General features: G+C 42.5%; 1 protein-coding gene across 6 annotated transcripts in view; it reads left to right on the top strand.

The window, feature by feature from the left end:
* NTRK3 (neurotrophic receptor tyrosine kinase 3) overlaps nucleotides 1-14,959 on the top strand; it is a 467,456-nt gene that overhangs the window by 98,610 nt on the left and 353,887 nt on the right. The gene's annotated exons all lie outside the window — the stretch shown is intronic.

Raw genomic sequence — 14,959 nt, 5'->3', positions numbered from 1 at the left:
TAGGAATTTGGAACAAGGGATTGCCAGTTTTGCTATCTAAGGTCCTGTTGGAGAGGTATAATCAATAAAGGAGAATATTTGTAGCTCAGGGTTGAAATGAGGGGGTCCTTGGTGCTCTCTGAGTTTGGGTTGTTTTCTTGCAGATTTATTTATTTATTATTTATTTATTGGTTCGATTTATATGCAGCCCTTTTCCGGAGACTCAGGGCGGCTTACAATGCGTTAAGCAATAGCCTTCATACTTTTGTATTTACCTGCTTAGTAGGGCTTTGCACACCCCCCCACAAGCGGTGTTCTTTTTTATACAAAGTCAGCTTATTGCCCCCACAATCCGGGTCCTCATTTTACCTACCTCAAAAGGATGGAAGGCTGAGTCAACCTTGAGCCTGGTGAGATTTGAATTTGCAGCAATTGCAGGCAGCTGGTGTTACTTAACAGTGCTTTAGTCTGCTGCGCCACCAAGGGTCTGTTTCATTACCCAAACTACGTAACATCAGCAGTGCTAGTCACTGGTGATGTTACCTAATTTGGACAATGAAACATCTGCAAGAAAACAACCCAAGCTCAGAGAGCACCAAGGTCCTCTCAGAGATATATAATCTCACCCCACCGCCATCTGCCCCTCCCCACTCTGCCACATGGTGCAGCTGGCATTATGAAGGCTTAATCAATAAGAACTGCTGACATACTGGGGCATATTTTGGGCCCGAAATATTGCAGAATGCTTTGTGTGGGCATGAACTAAACACTGCAGCTTGTTCAGAGACAAATGCATCCATCATTCTGGCACTCCACGATAGCCCAGGGGCCCCTGAATCCATTGTACGTATAGAGGAGGGGTTGCTACTGCCTAAAAGCAGAGGTTATCCCTGGCACTATCTGAATTGCAGCGGGAATCTTTAACAGGGTACCAGAATGCTGGCTTCCCATTTTCCCCTGAGGATATTCTTCCCCATCAGCATGCAGAAGATACAGCCGAAGACAAAGGCTGCAGATGTTTATTGCTGCTACAGAAAAGAGATTTGGCTCAGCGGTAAAGCAAACACTTTACATACAAAAGATCCCAGATTTTAAGACCCAGCCTCTCCAGGTACAGAAGGAAGTCTCTATCAGGCTCTACAACTGTTAGAACCTATGGCTGACAAGCGCAAACCATACAAGGGAAAACTTCCGTCCATGACCATTTCTAGTCTTGTTGATTTCCGACCACCTGGACAAGGACAGATCCAGGTTGAGATCCAACAGCATCTACTGGCTTCCCCCGCTCTAGGGCTACTATGTTCTGGATATCAATGGGCTGGCAATGTATGCCAACTTTCTATGTCGCATATGGAAAACTTTATACCTGAAAGAAAAATTAAAAGTTCTATTGATAAAACCAGAGGTGAAGTTCCCAGCTGCTCATTGTCCAGAAGAGGCCAACTTTAAGCTCTATTTTTTCCCCTACCAATTGCCTTTTTAGCTTTTCCCAACCACAATGCCAAAGGAATCAGTAAAACTATTGATGGAATTCCATAGTCATAATGGATAGATAATGCATAGCTATTTAATGCCGTTGTAAAACAACCATAGAAGGTTTCCTCAGCACCAAGATCTCCTTCCTTCCTTCCTTCCTTCCTTCCTTCCTTCCTTCCTTCCTTCCTTCACTCCTTCCTTCCTTCTCTCCTTCCTTCCTTCCTTCCTTCCTTCCTTCCTTCCTTCCTTCCTTCCTCCCTCCCTCCCTCCCTCCCTCCCTCCCTCCCTCCCTCCCTCCCTCGTTAGAAAAAAATGTATATTATAATATATGGCAGATGAGACTTTACATGATCTTAAAATACAAATAGAATGTTTGAGTTTTTGAAAGTTGAATCCAGTTGGGCTTCCAACAGAGTTTAGAGAAAGCATGGTCCATCTGTGATTTTCCCCCACCCCTCTAATGTTTTGTGGATGACCATTAAAGTTTGTTTGCCTCTCTCTTCCACTCTTTTAGCTCCTCCCCGTATCCTCAGCCTCCTGGAACCGATTCGGCATATGGAACACTGTATCGAGTTTTCAGTGCATGGGAACCCTCCACCCCAAATTCACTGGCTGTACAACGCCTCCTCCTTCCCTCCCTCCCTCCCTCCCTCCCTTCCTTTTTTCTTCTCTCCCTCTACTCTCTTCCCTTTCCCTTTCCCTTTCCCTTCCCTTCCCTCCCCTCCCTTCCCTTCCCTCCCCTTCCCTAACTTCCTGGAAGCTTATTTAATGATATTGCAGCCAACAACGTAATGTGTACATTTTGTAGGTGGAACAGGTTCTGGATTTTTTGTTTTTTGTTTGAATGAAACAGAATCCAGGCATTCCAAGTTTATTCCCCAAAGTAGATGCAGGGATTAAAAATTTTGAAAAACCGAAAAAGAACTCTTTGTTCACGTAGATTTGCATTGCAGCTGAACACAGCTGGTAGGTTGCAATGATGGTTAGTCTCTCCCACCAATCCAAGGAGGACCTGAGCTTGGAAACGCTGCCCCGTATTAAGAGAAATGACTAATAAATGCTTGAACTGGCACAAAGGGAGCAAGATTGGCTCCTGGCAATTGCAAGCAGCCGAGCAAGCTGCCCTCTGGGCCTTAGAGAGCACCAACCCTCCGAGCGAGGTGTGAAACAGTGTCGTCTTTCATTAATGGAATAAACTTCCTCGGTGGTTCTTTTTTCCCCCTCTTCTGATTTTTTGAATTCCTCAGGCAGTTCCCAGTCTCTGTTCCGTCCTCTTAAAATAACAGACTTTGCAAGTTTGGCAGTTGAATGAACTGGGGGGGGGAGGGACGGCCAGGGGCTTTAGAATTGGCTAGTCTTTTCTTCTCTGCCTTGGCTGTGTTTCTCGCGGTGCCTGCTGTTGCCACGACAACTCTGGATGTGTCTTTTAGCTCAGTGATATCATCAGGCATCCCAACAACCGAAGGCCTGTGCTCTGAGGCAACATCGGCTATTGTGCGCCTTTCACAGCTCCTGTTCTTCTCAATTGGTTGCTCTTGTCCAGCTTTCGTTCTTGGCTTGCTGGTTCCTCAGCTCTCTCTCTCTCTCTCTCTCTCTCTCTCTCTCTCTGACCTCACAACTTCCTTGCTGAGGTCGGCAGTTCAGCGGTTCGAATCCCTAGTGCCGCGTAATGGGGTGAGCTCCCGTTACTTGTCCCAGCTTCTGCCAACCTAGCAGTTCGAAAGCACGTCAAAAATGCAAGTAGAAAAATAGGGACCACCTTTGGTGGGAAGGTAACAGCGTTCCGTGCGCCTTTGGTGTTGAGTCATGCCGGCCACATGACCACGGAGGCGTCTTCAGACAGCGCTGGCTCTTCAGCTTTGAAACGGAGATGAGCACTGCCCCGTAGAGTCGGGAACGACTAGCACATATGTGCGAGGGGAACCTTTACCTTTTTAAGTTATGAGGGGGAGTTGCTTGACTGCCCCTCCAAGGGAAATCAAACCTAGAAACCATTTGCCATAGAGTTCAGTACAGATAAGCCCTCAATTTACAACAATTCCTTTAGTGATTATTCAAAGTTGCCAATAGCACTGAAAAAGTGACTTATGACCATTTTGCATCTCCGTGATCAAAATTCAGTCCCTTGACAACTGGTTCCTATTTATGACGGATGCAGTGTCCCCGGGGTGTGTGTGTGTGTGTGTCACAGGATCCCCTTTTGCGACCACCTTTAGGTTTTTTTTTAGGTTTTATTTGATTTGTATACCGCCCTACTCCCGAAGGACTCAGGGCGGTGAACAGCCAACAATAAAATACATAAATACACAAAATTTAAAAACCCGATAAAATCAAATTAAACTTTTTGGCCCAGACAAATTAAAATACCCCAATAATTTAAAAACAGATTAAAATTTACATATTTTAAAAAGGGAAGAGACCTGACAAATAAAGTCAATGGGGGGAGCCAGATTCACTTAACAAGCGTGTTGCTAACTTGACAATCGCAGTGATTATTTCGCTTAACGACGGTGACAAGGAAAGTTGTAAAATGGTGCAAAGCTCACCGAACTGTCTTGCTCAGCCAAAATTTTGGGCTCAGTTGTGGTGGTCAGTTGAGGACTAGCTGTACTGCCTTTATTGTTAACAGCTATAGGAATAGAATCTTGCAAATCTGAATGTATTTCCCCTTTTCTTTTATTTTTGAATGAACTAAGGATGGGCTTGTCTGTGAGTTTTTTTTTTTTAAATCGCTTTCTTCTCCTGGGTTCAGGCCAGTGGTGGTATTCGGCCAGTTCAGATCGGTTTGGGTGCACCGGTAGTGGCGACCTGCGGATGGGCAGCCCACCCGCCCCGGCGCTATGCCATCCTATTTAGCCATGTTTTCTAAGCCATGCACATGCGTGAAAGAAGCACACATGAGCAAAGTGCGTGCGTGGAACGCCGCCCTCATGTGCGTGCACTCACATTTTTGGTGCGCAGTGAACCAGTGGTAAAATTATGTGAAACCCACATCTGGTTCAGGCCACTCTTATCTGACCATTGCCTTGATCAGTGACACCTCTTCTTGTCCCTCAAGGCTGTCCTCTTTGCCCTCTACAGAGCTTGGGACCGCGGCAAAGTTAATTTATTATTGAAATTTCTGCCGAATATTGGAAGATCTCAGTCGCTTCAGCCATGACCCCAAACTCAGTTGCAAAAGGACAGAAAACACCTTCCTTCTCCCTGTGTCTTATAATTGCAGGCAAAAAAATCAAATTGGTTTTCCAGGCACAAGCCCCGATTTATGGATCTGTAGTTTTGCAAAAGACTTGGAAAAAAAATTGACCTAAGCGTAGTACATAAAATTATCTGCCACAATGTCCTACCTGTCAATGACTATTTCAGCTTCAACCACAACAATACACAAGCACACAATAGATACAAACTTAAAGTGAACTGCTCCAAACTCGATTGCAGAAAATATGACTTCAGTAACAGAGTGGTCAGTGCCTGGAATGCACTATCTGACTCTGTGGTTTCACCCCCAAACCCCCAAATTTTTAACCTAAGACTGTCTACTGTTGACCTCACCCCATTCCTAAGAAGTCTGTAAGGGGCGTGCATAAGCGTACCAACGTGCCTACCATCCCTGTCCTACTATCCCCATTTATCCATATTCATTTCCTGTATTCATAATCATGTTTATACTTATATCTGTTATCTTATATATGCTTGACAAACAAACAAACAAACAAACAAACAAACAAACAAATAAACAAACCAGTTTGATGTAGGGGGTTAAAGACACTGTGCTAGAAACCAGGAGACTATGGTACAAACCCAACTGGATGACTTTAGACCACTTTTTCTTGTCCTCAGTCCTAACAGGAGGACAATGATAAACCATTTGTGAAAAATGTTGCCAAGAAAACTGCAGGGACTTGTCCTTGTAATTCCAGAAGACTGATACAAAAGTGGGCATGCATTTTGTTCTAACCAGGTGCCTGCTGTGATGGTCACTCTAATTACAGCTTTCGACTTGTTTGCAAATTGAGAGGGTGAGGTCATATAAGGTTTGTGATAAGATTACACTTGAATGCAAATGATTGATATGGATACAACTAAGCACCATTTGGGTTATACAACAGTTCTAGGAATCTTGACCCTTCCTTCCTTCCTTCCTTCCTTCCTTCCTTCCTTCCTTCCTTCCTTCCTTCCTTTCTTCCTTCCTTCTTTCCTTCTTTCCTTCCTTCCTCCCTCCCCCCCTCCCTCCCTCCCTCCCATCATCTGTGCATGCCACCAAAACCAAACTGTGTCTCAGGACCCACATGTTGTTTTCATCCAATCATACAGAAAATAAAACACTCGGCTCCTTGCAGTAACATCTAAATTCCTCAACTGCTCATGGCTATGTTTTTGCACTAGTTGGCATTAGAAGAAAATTCAGAATGTTTGCTTTCCTCCAAGAATTTGAGATGAGGACAGCTGTTGGAGGTTAAAAGCACACACACACATACACTGGGTGTGTGATGGAAATTGAAACTGAACTGTGATTAGTGAAACAGGTTTTGCAACTATAACAGAAAGGAAATTCATTTATAGGAAGTACATTATAGTGATAGGCAGAGTCAGGCAACTATTTCTTATCAACAGGGAAGTCAAAGATTATGTGCCTTAGAAGGAAGTGACTTCAGGTTAGAGGAAACAAGGCAGAATGATAGTAAGATAGTATATTAAACCTACTTCCCCTTTGGGGAGGTAATGAGGCAACCAAGAATCAGTACCATTAGATAAGGACTTCCATCTGTTCAGTCCTAATATAATCATGTGTCCTCTTAACCACCAGCATATCTCAGATGTTAGGAGTATCGTTGAGTGAGAGAACTTCGTGACTACAGCTTGAATTTCTAAGAAATGGCAGCATCTTTTTTAAAAAAATGGTTAATCATTTTTTAATCATTTCATGTATTCTCAAGTTGGTGTTAATTCTTCATGATCTCATGGATATATTTTTTTCCCCAAGATAATCTGTCCCCGACCATCCGATCTTCCAATAGTACTCATTGCTACTGTAATTGAGCATATCTTGCTGCTAGTTGCTTTTTCTTCTCTCTCCTACCCCCTTTCCCAGGATTATAGACTTCTCCGGAGAGTTAGGTATTCACATAGTATCCAAAATACGATGATTTAAGCTTGGTCATTTGTGCCTCAGGGACATTAGGCTGATTGAGTTTATGATCCATTTGTTTGTTTTCTTGGGTATCTGGTTTTGATGGTATTCTCAGTTTTCTCCAATAAGGAAGTTCAAAGGTATAAATACTCTTTCAATCTTGCTTCTTCACAGTTCAACATTAATTTCCATAGAGTGTTACAGAATAAAACATTTCCTGCATTAAAAATCATCATCATCATCTTCTTCTTCTTCTTCTTCTTCTTCTTCTTCTTCTTCTTCTTCTTCTTCTTCTTCTTCTTCTTCTTCTTCTTCTTCTTCTTCTTCTTCTTCTTCTTCTTCTTCTTCTTCTTCTTCTTCTTCTTCTCCTTCTCCCTCTTCTTCTCCTTCTTTGCCTCCTCCTCCTCCTCTGAAACTCAAGTAAGCATCTTTTCCCATCCTAAACTGAATAATTATTATTAGTTTAAACCAACCTATTGAATTTTCCAGCTAAACTTAGATTTGGATCTAAGTTTTTTTTCCTTCTATTTCCTATCCAAAATTCAATTCCCTAATAAATAGTACATGAGATACTAAGCTGATAAACCATTTCCATGCTTGAGTGAAGCTGGAAGAGTATTATCAAACTTCAAAAAAAGTACGTTAATTTCTTGTGTTTCAATTGGAATACTTAGCAGGCTCCTTGTATTTTGGAAAGAAGCAGCGAAATATTTGTGCTATATTAAGGATGCGTTTTTAACAAGAATGTTTATGAGTGAATATGACAAAATACTTTGAAGAGGGATGCTTAGCAAGGAAAAAACAAAGAAAATAGATGCCAAGTGCATTGCTAGAATTCCTATCACAGAGGAACTGCTTCCTGGCAGTTCTATTTATTTTTTTCCCTGCTGGAATGTTAGAAGTTAACGATTAATTATCTTATACAACATTTAATAGATATGAGACATTGCTCATCAATTAAATACCATAATAAGGAAATACTTGGAAATAAATCTACCATGCTAATAATTTTAGAATAAGACCACAGAAGGGAGGAAAAAAATCCCTCGATTTTTAAGAAATTATTTCTTATTAGGTAGCTGAAAATTTCATATTTTTTTTCTCCAGGTGACCAGGCACTACAAAATTTTTATTTGGCAGTACAAACCCTAATTAGAGTGGGTTTAAGAAAGAGATAGCCTCTTTTTGGTAGTGAAGTTTCCAAGGCAACATTAGCAAATAGGAGGACTCCAAGTATCATCATCTCTTTGAGTTGCTTGTTAGTATCACACCGGTTGTAACTGACAGTCTTCTGGATTTGCATCTCTACCTCTGGCGTTTAACAGATAACAACAATTATGCTTGTTCCCAGATCAGGTAGACAGATGGTTTGTAGTGAAGGTGATTCCCTCTTTCTACAGATCTGCTTAAAGATTCATAAAATATTAACTACTGACATAAACACTGTATTGCAATGGAAAAATTCCAGGGATTGTTTTGTATGTTAGTGGTTTTTCAATAGGTCTGAGTATGGATCTAGGTTAGCGCTTCTCCCACCTGGGTAAATTACCTGAGATTGGGCCAAGATTTTTTGCTGGTAATACACAAACCCATTACCCAAGTGCTAACCTAGATCCATACTCAGCTCTATCGAAAGACCCCTAACAAACAAAACAATCCCTGGGATTTTTCCAATAACAATAGGGATGTTTAAAGCAACTTTTTGAGGGGCTGCTACAGAGAGGAAGGGATCAAGCTGTTTTCTAAAGCACCTATAGGCCAGACAAGGAATAATGGATGGAAACTAATCAAGGAGAAATTCAACCTGGAAATAAGGAGAAATTTTCTGACAGTGAGAACAATCAATCAGTGGAACAGAAGTTGCCTTTGGAAGTTGTGGGAGCTTCATCACTGGAAGCGTTCAAGAAGAGATTGGACTGCCATTTGTCAGAAATGGTGTAGGGTCTCCTGCTTGGGCGGGGGGTTGGACTAGATGACCTACCAGGTCCCTTCCAACTCCGTTAATCTGTTAAATTTACTGTAAAATTTGTTTATTTATTTATTGGTTCAATTTATATGCCGCCCTTCTCCAGAGACTCAGGGCGGCTTACAATGTGTTAAGCAATAGCCTTCATACTTTTGTATATACCTGCTTAGTAGGGCTTCTACCCCCCCAAGTGGTTGTTCTTTTTTATACAAAGTCATCTTATTGCCCCCACAAACTGAGTCCCCATTTTACCTACCTTAGAAAGGATGGAAGGCTGAGTCAACCTTGAGCCTGGTGAGATTTGAACTTGCAGTAATTTCAGGCAGCTGGTGTTATTTAACAGTGCTTTAGTCTGCTGAGCCACCTACCTTGGTGGCTGTACCTTGCGCCACCAAGGTAGGTAAAAATGTTTTACCTACCGTGAATTAAAAAGGACTTTCTGATAAATGATTTCAGCTAATGACAGAAAAATATGGGAAGAGTTAAGCAATGCAATAAAATAAAATATTTTATCAATAGATGCCATCAAGAATTTCTATGGAATTTTTAAATCTGTCTCCTTTCAGAAAAACAAAGCACAGCACAACACACAAGAAGTAATATCTGCCAAAGAACTAGGAATTTAAAAATATTTTATGCTCCACTATGATACATTTGAGATGATACAGAGAAGTGCATCTTCCAACATAGCATAGATCTCCTGCTTCGAGCAGTGGGGTTGGATTAGAAGACCTCCAAGATCCCTTCCAGCCCAAAGGTTCTATGAAACCATATTGCCTTTAAAAAAAAAAAAATCCTTGTATGTTTTTCCAGGTGTGGTATGTCTTTTTTCTAAATTAAAAGAAAGCATCAAAGTCATTTACTTTCTCTCATGGGGAAGGTGCTCCAGTTCTTATTAATGCTCTTCTGTAGTGGAGAAATGCTTGGAATTTAAGGCCACAATTGATAAACCAGGAATTAAAGGCCACTGGCTGTTTTTTTTCCTCCCAGCTCTTTGTCTCACTAGCCCAGATTGCAGTGTCCCCTGCGAATTCTGCTGACTGAAGAACAAACTGTCTTTGTTTGGGTTATTTATGGCATGTTTTGGCTTTTCATTCTGGCATCCACTTTGGGAATGTTGGCTCGTTTTATCTGCAGATGGGTTTTTAACCCAAATCAGAGCAGGGTCAGATTGTTGGCACATGGATGTCTACTCAGTGTGACCACTGGATGCATTCTTAGTAGCTTTTTGCCTTAGAAGAAGTCTTGGACAGAACTAAGTGCAGGAAAGGAAAAGAGGCCAACCATCTTTCTATGGATAGTTAAACAGAGCTAAACGGAGCCATTTTTTTCCCATTATTTATTTATGTGAATGCCATGCTCCATGGAGGAAATCACCCATGATTGCTTAATGACCAGTAGAAGCCATGCCTTCGTAGGATTCCAACAGCAAGGTCCAATTGAAGAGCCCCAGTAATATCCAAAAGCGATATCTTTCTGAAGAACTACCAGAATAACTGTTTCCAGCAATAGGAGAATTTCATTTGGAGATTTTTTTTTCTTCTTCTTTCTCCCAAATCAAGGAATTCATATCAATAACAAAAAGCAGCATGACTGGGATAACTGTCCTAATCTCGATTCCTCCTTTTGTTATTTTTCTTTTAATCTAAACTCCACAAATGTTCTGTAGGAGCCGGAGAGAAGTTAGATAAAAACTACTAACAAATTCTGCCTATTACTATTCTCCTTTTCATCTTTCCTATTACCTACTCTTATTGGCATCTTACTATCATTTTGTTGGTTATATCTTCTGATTGATGATTGCATCTTATGATTTACGATTTATCACATTGTTACTTATATGTACACTGAGAGCTTCTGCACCAGAGACAAATTCCTTGTGTGTCCAATCACATTTGGCAAATAAATAATATTATAGTCTATACCCGTGATGGGGAACCTATGGCATGGGTGCCAGAGGTGGCACACAGCGCCCTCTCTTTGGCACACAAGCCGTCACCCCAGTTCAACTCTGCCACGCATCTGCATGCACCTCCTGCTGGCCAGCTGGTCTTCGGATCTCTGCTGTGCATGTGCAGGGGTCATGCAACCATGGGGGGGCACATGCATGGGGCCCTTGTGCTCATCCACTTTGGCGTGGCGGGCACATTTGTACATGCATATGTGTGCTTTGGGCACTTAGTCTGGAAAAGGTTAGCCATCGCTGTTTTATACTTATCAATGCAGACATGAGTAGATTTCAGCAAGGGCATGAGCCTCCACTATGCCTGGCCTAATTCTGAATTGGAAGAAAGACAAGGAAATGCAAGAAGACGAAAGATCAGCTTGCAATGAGAGCATTAAATTAAGACTTTTCCGTCTTTAAGAGAAGGACCATGAAAATGTGAGGTTTGAAGACTGCTGTCTGTAGGTCAGAGGCAATGAAGGAGGTGGGAGAGAAGGCCATCTGTCTTGAGGGAAAATAAAAAAAATAAATGAATGAATGGGGTGAGGGTATGGTGGAATAGTTAACTTTGAAACCTGTTAGTTATCCCATGCATAGAGACTTACGTTATCCATGTTTGTTATCCATGCATGTCTGCTTTGCAGAGGTTATGAATTTTAAAGGCCTAATTCCACTAAAGAGTTGGGATTTAACTGCAGAAAAGCCTCAACAAATGAGATTGTAACTGAGCAAAAAATCCAAATTCCCCCCTTTTGTGGTGCTAAAAGAGGGAGGGAAGGAGCAGTGCTACCTGCTTAGTCTCTGTGCACAATGATTGCAGCTGTATATAATGCAGGATTTAGAGAATTTACAATATGGCCTTATTCTTATTTTGACTACGTGATTACCACTCCCTGCCCCCCAACCCAAATTCAAGTATAACCTCTGAAAGGGATAGGGTAGGTTAAAGCTACCCTTTCCTCTCTTGAGAGCAGGATGGTCTGTTCTGAATTATCCTGCACTGCTTCAAGATCAGTTATTTTTTTCTCAAGCTGAAGCTCTCTCTTAGCCATTCCCCTTTTGGGAAATGCCTATAGTTCAGGAATTAAGCCATCTTGAATGGGGATTCCAGGAATCGGTCACAATTCTCACTCTAGGTTGGAAAAAGTGAATCTACATCAATGGTGAAATCCAAAACATTTCCAGTGTTGGAGCATTCACAACTTCTGGAGGCAAGTTGTTCCACTGATGAATTGTTCTAACTGTCAGGAAATTTCTCCTCAGTTCTTGGATTTCTGAGTGGGCATCTTTCCCTATCTCCTTTCCCTGTCCCCAAATTCCTGCATTATCTCTCTCTGAAATAAATGGTCCAAAACTGGAAACGAGCAGTGATTTGCAAGTACAGGGTGAACTGTGACATGAATGTTATGCTTTTTGATCATTACCTCGACAAATCACAATGACACCCCATGGTTATGCTGATAATTACCAAGATGGGGTGGGGGGGAATGCAAATCTTTTTTTTTTTTAAGTGACCTTAAATTATCCTTTAAAATGAACAAACGTCCTCAAATCTAGTATGATGTTTTTTTCTTTTCCTCTGCTGGGGGTTTGCAGGGGTTCGGGAGAACCTATAGCTAAGATTCTGGGCACTTCGGAAAACCCCCAAATCCCACTCCTAGCTGGCCCTGCCCATTCGCCCCTCCCCTCCTAGGAGTCCCCACATGGCCCATTTTGGATGCAGGTAAGTGCAGGGCGTGTGCGGAGGCTCAGGGAGGGTGAAAAATGGGCCTACTGGAAGTTCAGGAAGGCTGGAAATGGGCCTGTTTTCGGCCGCTAGAGGGCCTCCGGAGCCTGGGGAGGCCATTTTTGCCCTCCCGGAGGCTCAAAGAAAGCCTCAGGAGCTCAGGGAGGGCAAAAACACCCTCCCCCTTCCATGGTGCAGGAGGCTGACTAGGCCATGCCCACCATGGCCACACCCACCCAGCAACCGGGCAGACAACCCCTTGCTAAAAAAATTTTAAGCCCACCCCTGCTCTGCTTGCATGCAGAACAGAGCATTTTTTGGAGTGGGTGGGGAGGGGGGATATCCCATCAATGTAATAGTAATAGTATAAGAGGGACCTTAGAGGACTCCTAAACATCTCCAGTCCTTTTATAGGAGGAAAATATCACCTTCAAAAATCTTTTTTTTTTTTTTTGGTCCCATAGCAACAGCTTTTTAGTGCCTGGTTATTAACTTTTTATTGCTTCCATACCAAAGGTATTAGTTTTTCATGCCTCTAGTTACTAAACCATATTGCATCATCATCAAGAGCCACCACAAATTGTTTATGGTTTTCTTTAAAAAAAAAAACACGGAGGGGTGGGCTCTGGGGACTGCAGGAAATGCATGAGTTGCCTGTTGGTTTCCAGGTAGAATTCACAATCTTTATTATGTTTAAAATGCCCTTGATGGCTGGTGCCCTCTTTCCCTGTGCCATGGTCATCTCTCAGCACAGACTTACCATCCCATCTGCAAAGGGATCCTGTGGATTCCATCTCCATTGTAGGCCCCAGGGCTCAGCAGCATGGAGCCAAATCTTTCCGTGGTTTCCCCAATCCTAGGAAATTCACTCCTGCCTGTGGTCAAGATGATCCTCTCCCTAATAGCTCTTAGGAAAGAGGTTTAAAAAGCCCTCTTTTTTCTGGTGGGTCTTTGGATAATAGCCTTGGTGATGGGTAGCTGTTGAATCAGGTGGCTTGGCTTCTATTGAAAACACTGATCACTCTTTGACAAAGTTGATGAAGGGTTGGAAACTAATCAAAGAGAGAAGAAACCTGGAATTAAGGAGAACCTTCCTAACAGTGAGGACAATTAACCAGTGGAACAGCTTGCCTCCAGGAATCGTGGGCGCTCTATCACTGGAAGAAGACGACAAATCTAGACTCTAGACCAGTGATGGCTAACCTTTTTGCCATCGCGTGCCAGGAGGGGGGGGCAGGAAAGGTTTTCGCGTGCCCATACTCATAATTCTATGTGCCCTGCTCTGCGCATGCGCGCACAACCCCCCCTGCCCCCTCCACTCCTGGCACACTATGGCCCAGTAGGCCTTTTTTTCTTTCTCACCTGGCTCCAGATCCTCTCTATGCATCTGGGGAGGGAGAAAACGGCCTTCCCCACCCCATCGGAGGCCCTCCGGAGGCCTGAAACGGCCCATTCCCCAACTTCCGGTTGGACAGGAAATGACTTTTTTGCTGTCCCAGCCTCCAGAGCCTGTCTACAGTCTCCGAGGGGGTGGGGAAGGCTGTTTTTGCCCTCCCTAGATGCATAGAGAGGATCTAGAGCCAGGTGAGAAAGAAAAATGGGCTTTCCTCACCCCCCCAGGCCCTTTGGAGGCAGGAAACAGCCTGTTTCCCTATTTCTGGTGGGCCCAGAAGGCCCAAAAATCAGCTGGTGCATGCCGGAGCTGAGCTGCATGCCTACTGATATGGCTATGCATGCCATCTGTGGCACGCGTGCCATAGGTTCGCCATCACAGCTCTAGACAATCACTTATTTTAAATGGTATAGGTTCTTCTGCTTGAGCAGGGAGCTGGATTAGAAGACCTTCCTTCCAACTCTGTTTTTCTATTCTATTCTATTCTATTCTATTCTATTCTATTCTATTCTATTCTATTCTATTCTATTCTATTCTATTCTATCCTATCCTATCCTATCCTATCCTTTCCTATCCTTTCCTATTCCTATTCCTATTCCTATTCCTATTCCTATTCCTATTCCTATTCCTATTCCTATTCCTATTCCTATTCCACTCTACTCTACTCTACTCTACTCTAGTTATTGTTTTGTTTTACATGCATCAGGGCTGATGATTGGGATGGCCCAAAAGCATTGTAAAATAAATAAGGTCCTGGATCGTCTTGTTGAGTTGTTATTGATGCTTTAATGAAGATAACTTAACTGTGAAGGAACCGTGAGGATAAGCATTTCTTTTATTTTGTAATATTTATTCTATTTAACTGTGATCTCTGTATTCTACATGCTGGTCTATGATCGAACAAAGATTTGATGATGATGATGATGATGATGAAGATAACTGTGGTTAACTGAAGATAGCTGAGCCCAGAATTAGGATTTTTGTGTGTGCAATAGAATATATTCCACTAGTGGAATATTTAGTGGAATATATTCCACTATAATGCCTGAATTTCTCCATCACTTAATCCTGTCTTTCCCCTAACTTCTCTTCAAATCAGAAAAGCCACGTTGGAAGATACAGTTGCCCTTAAACGCAGGCACTGCTTTCGCCAATATTTGGCCAAAAATATTTTTGCTACCTTGAAAAATTAAGGAAAAAAGGGAGCAATGGGGAAAGCTCATATTGGCTTCTCAGGGGCGAAACAAATAGGCTTACGGGATGGTTCGGATTGCATCCATGCCAAGTTAGAAACAGCAGAGTGGCAATTTAGCCTGTCGGTTGGATTTCCGCATGCTAACTCC

The sequence above is a fragment of the Pantherophis guttatus genome, chromosome 13 (genome assembly GCF_059756535.1).
Source record: "Pantherophis guttatus breed Tessera chromosome 13, ASM5975653v1, whole genome shotgun sequence".
NCBI classification, from domain to species: domain Eukaryota; kingdom Metazoa; phylum Chordata; class Lepidosauria; order Squamata; family Colubridae; genus Pantherophis; species Pantherophis guttatus.
This window is presented reverse-complemented; position numbering and strand designations above follow the sequence as displayed.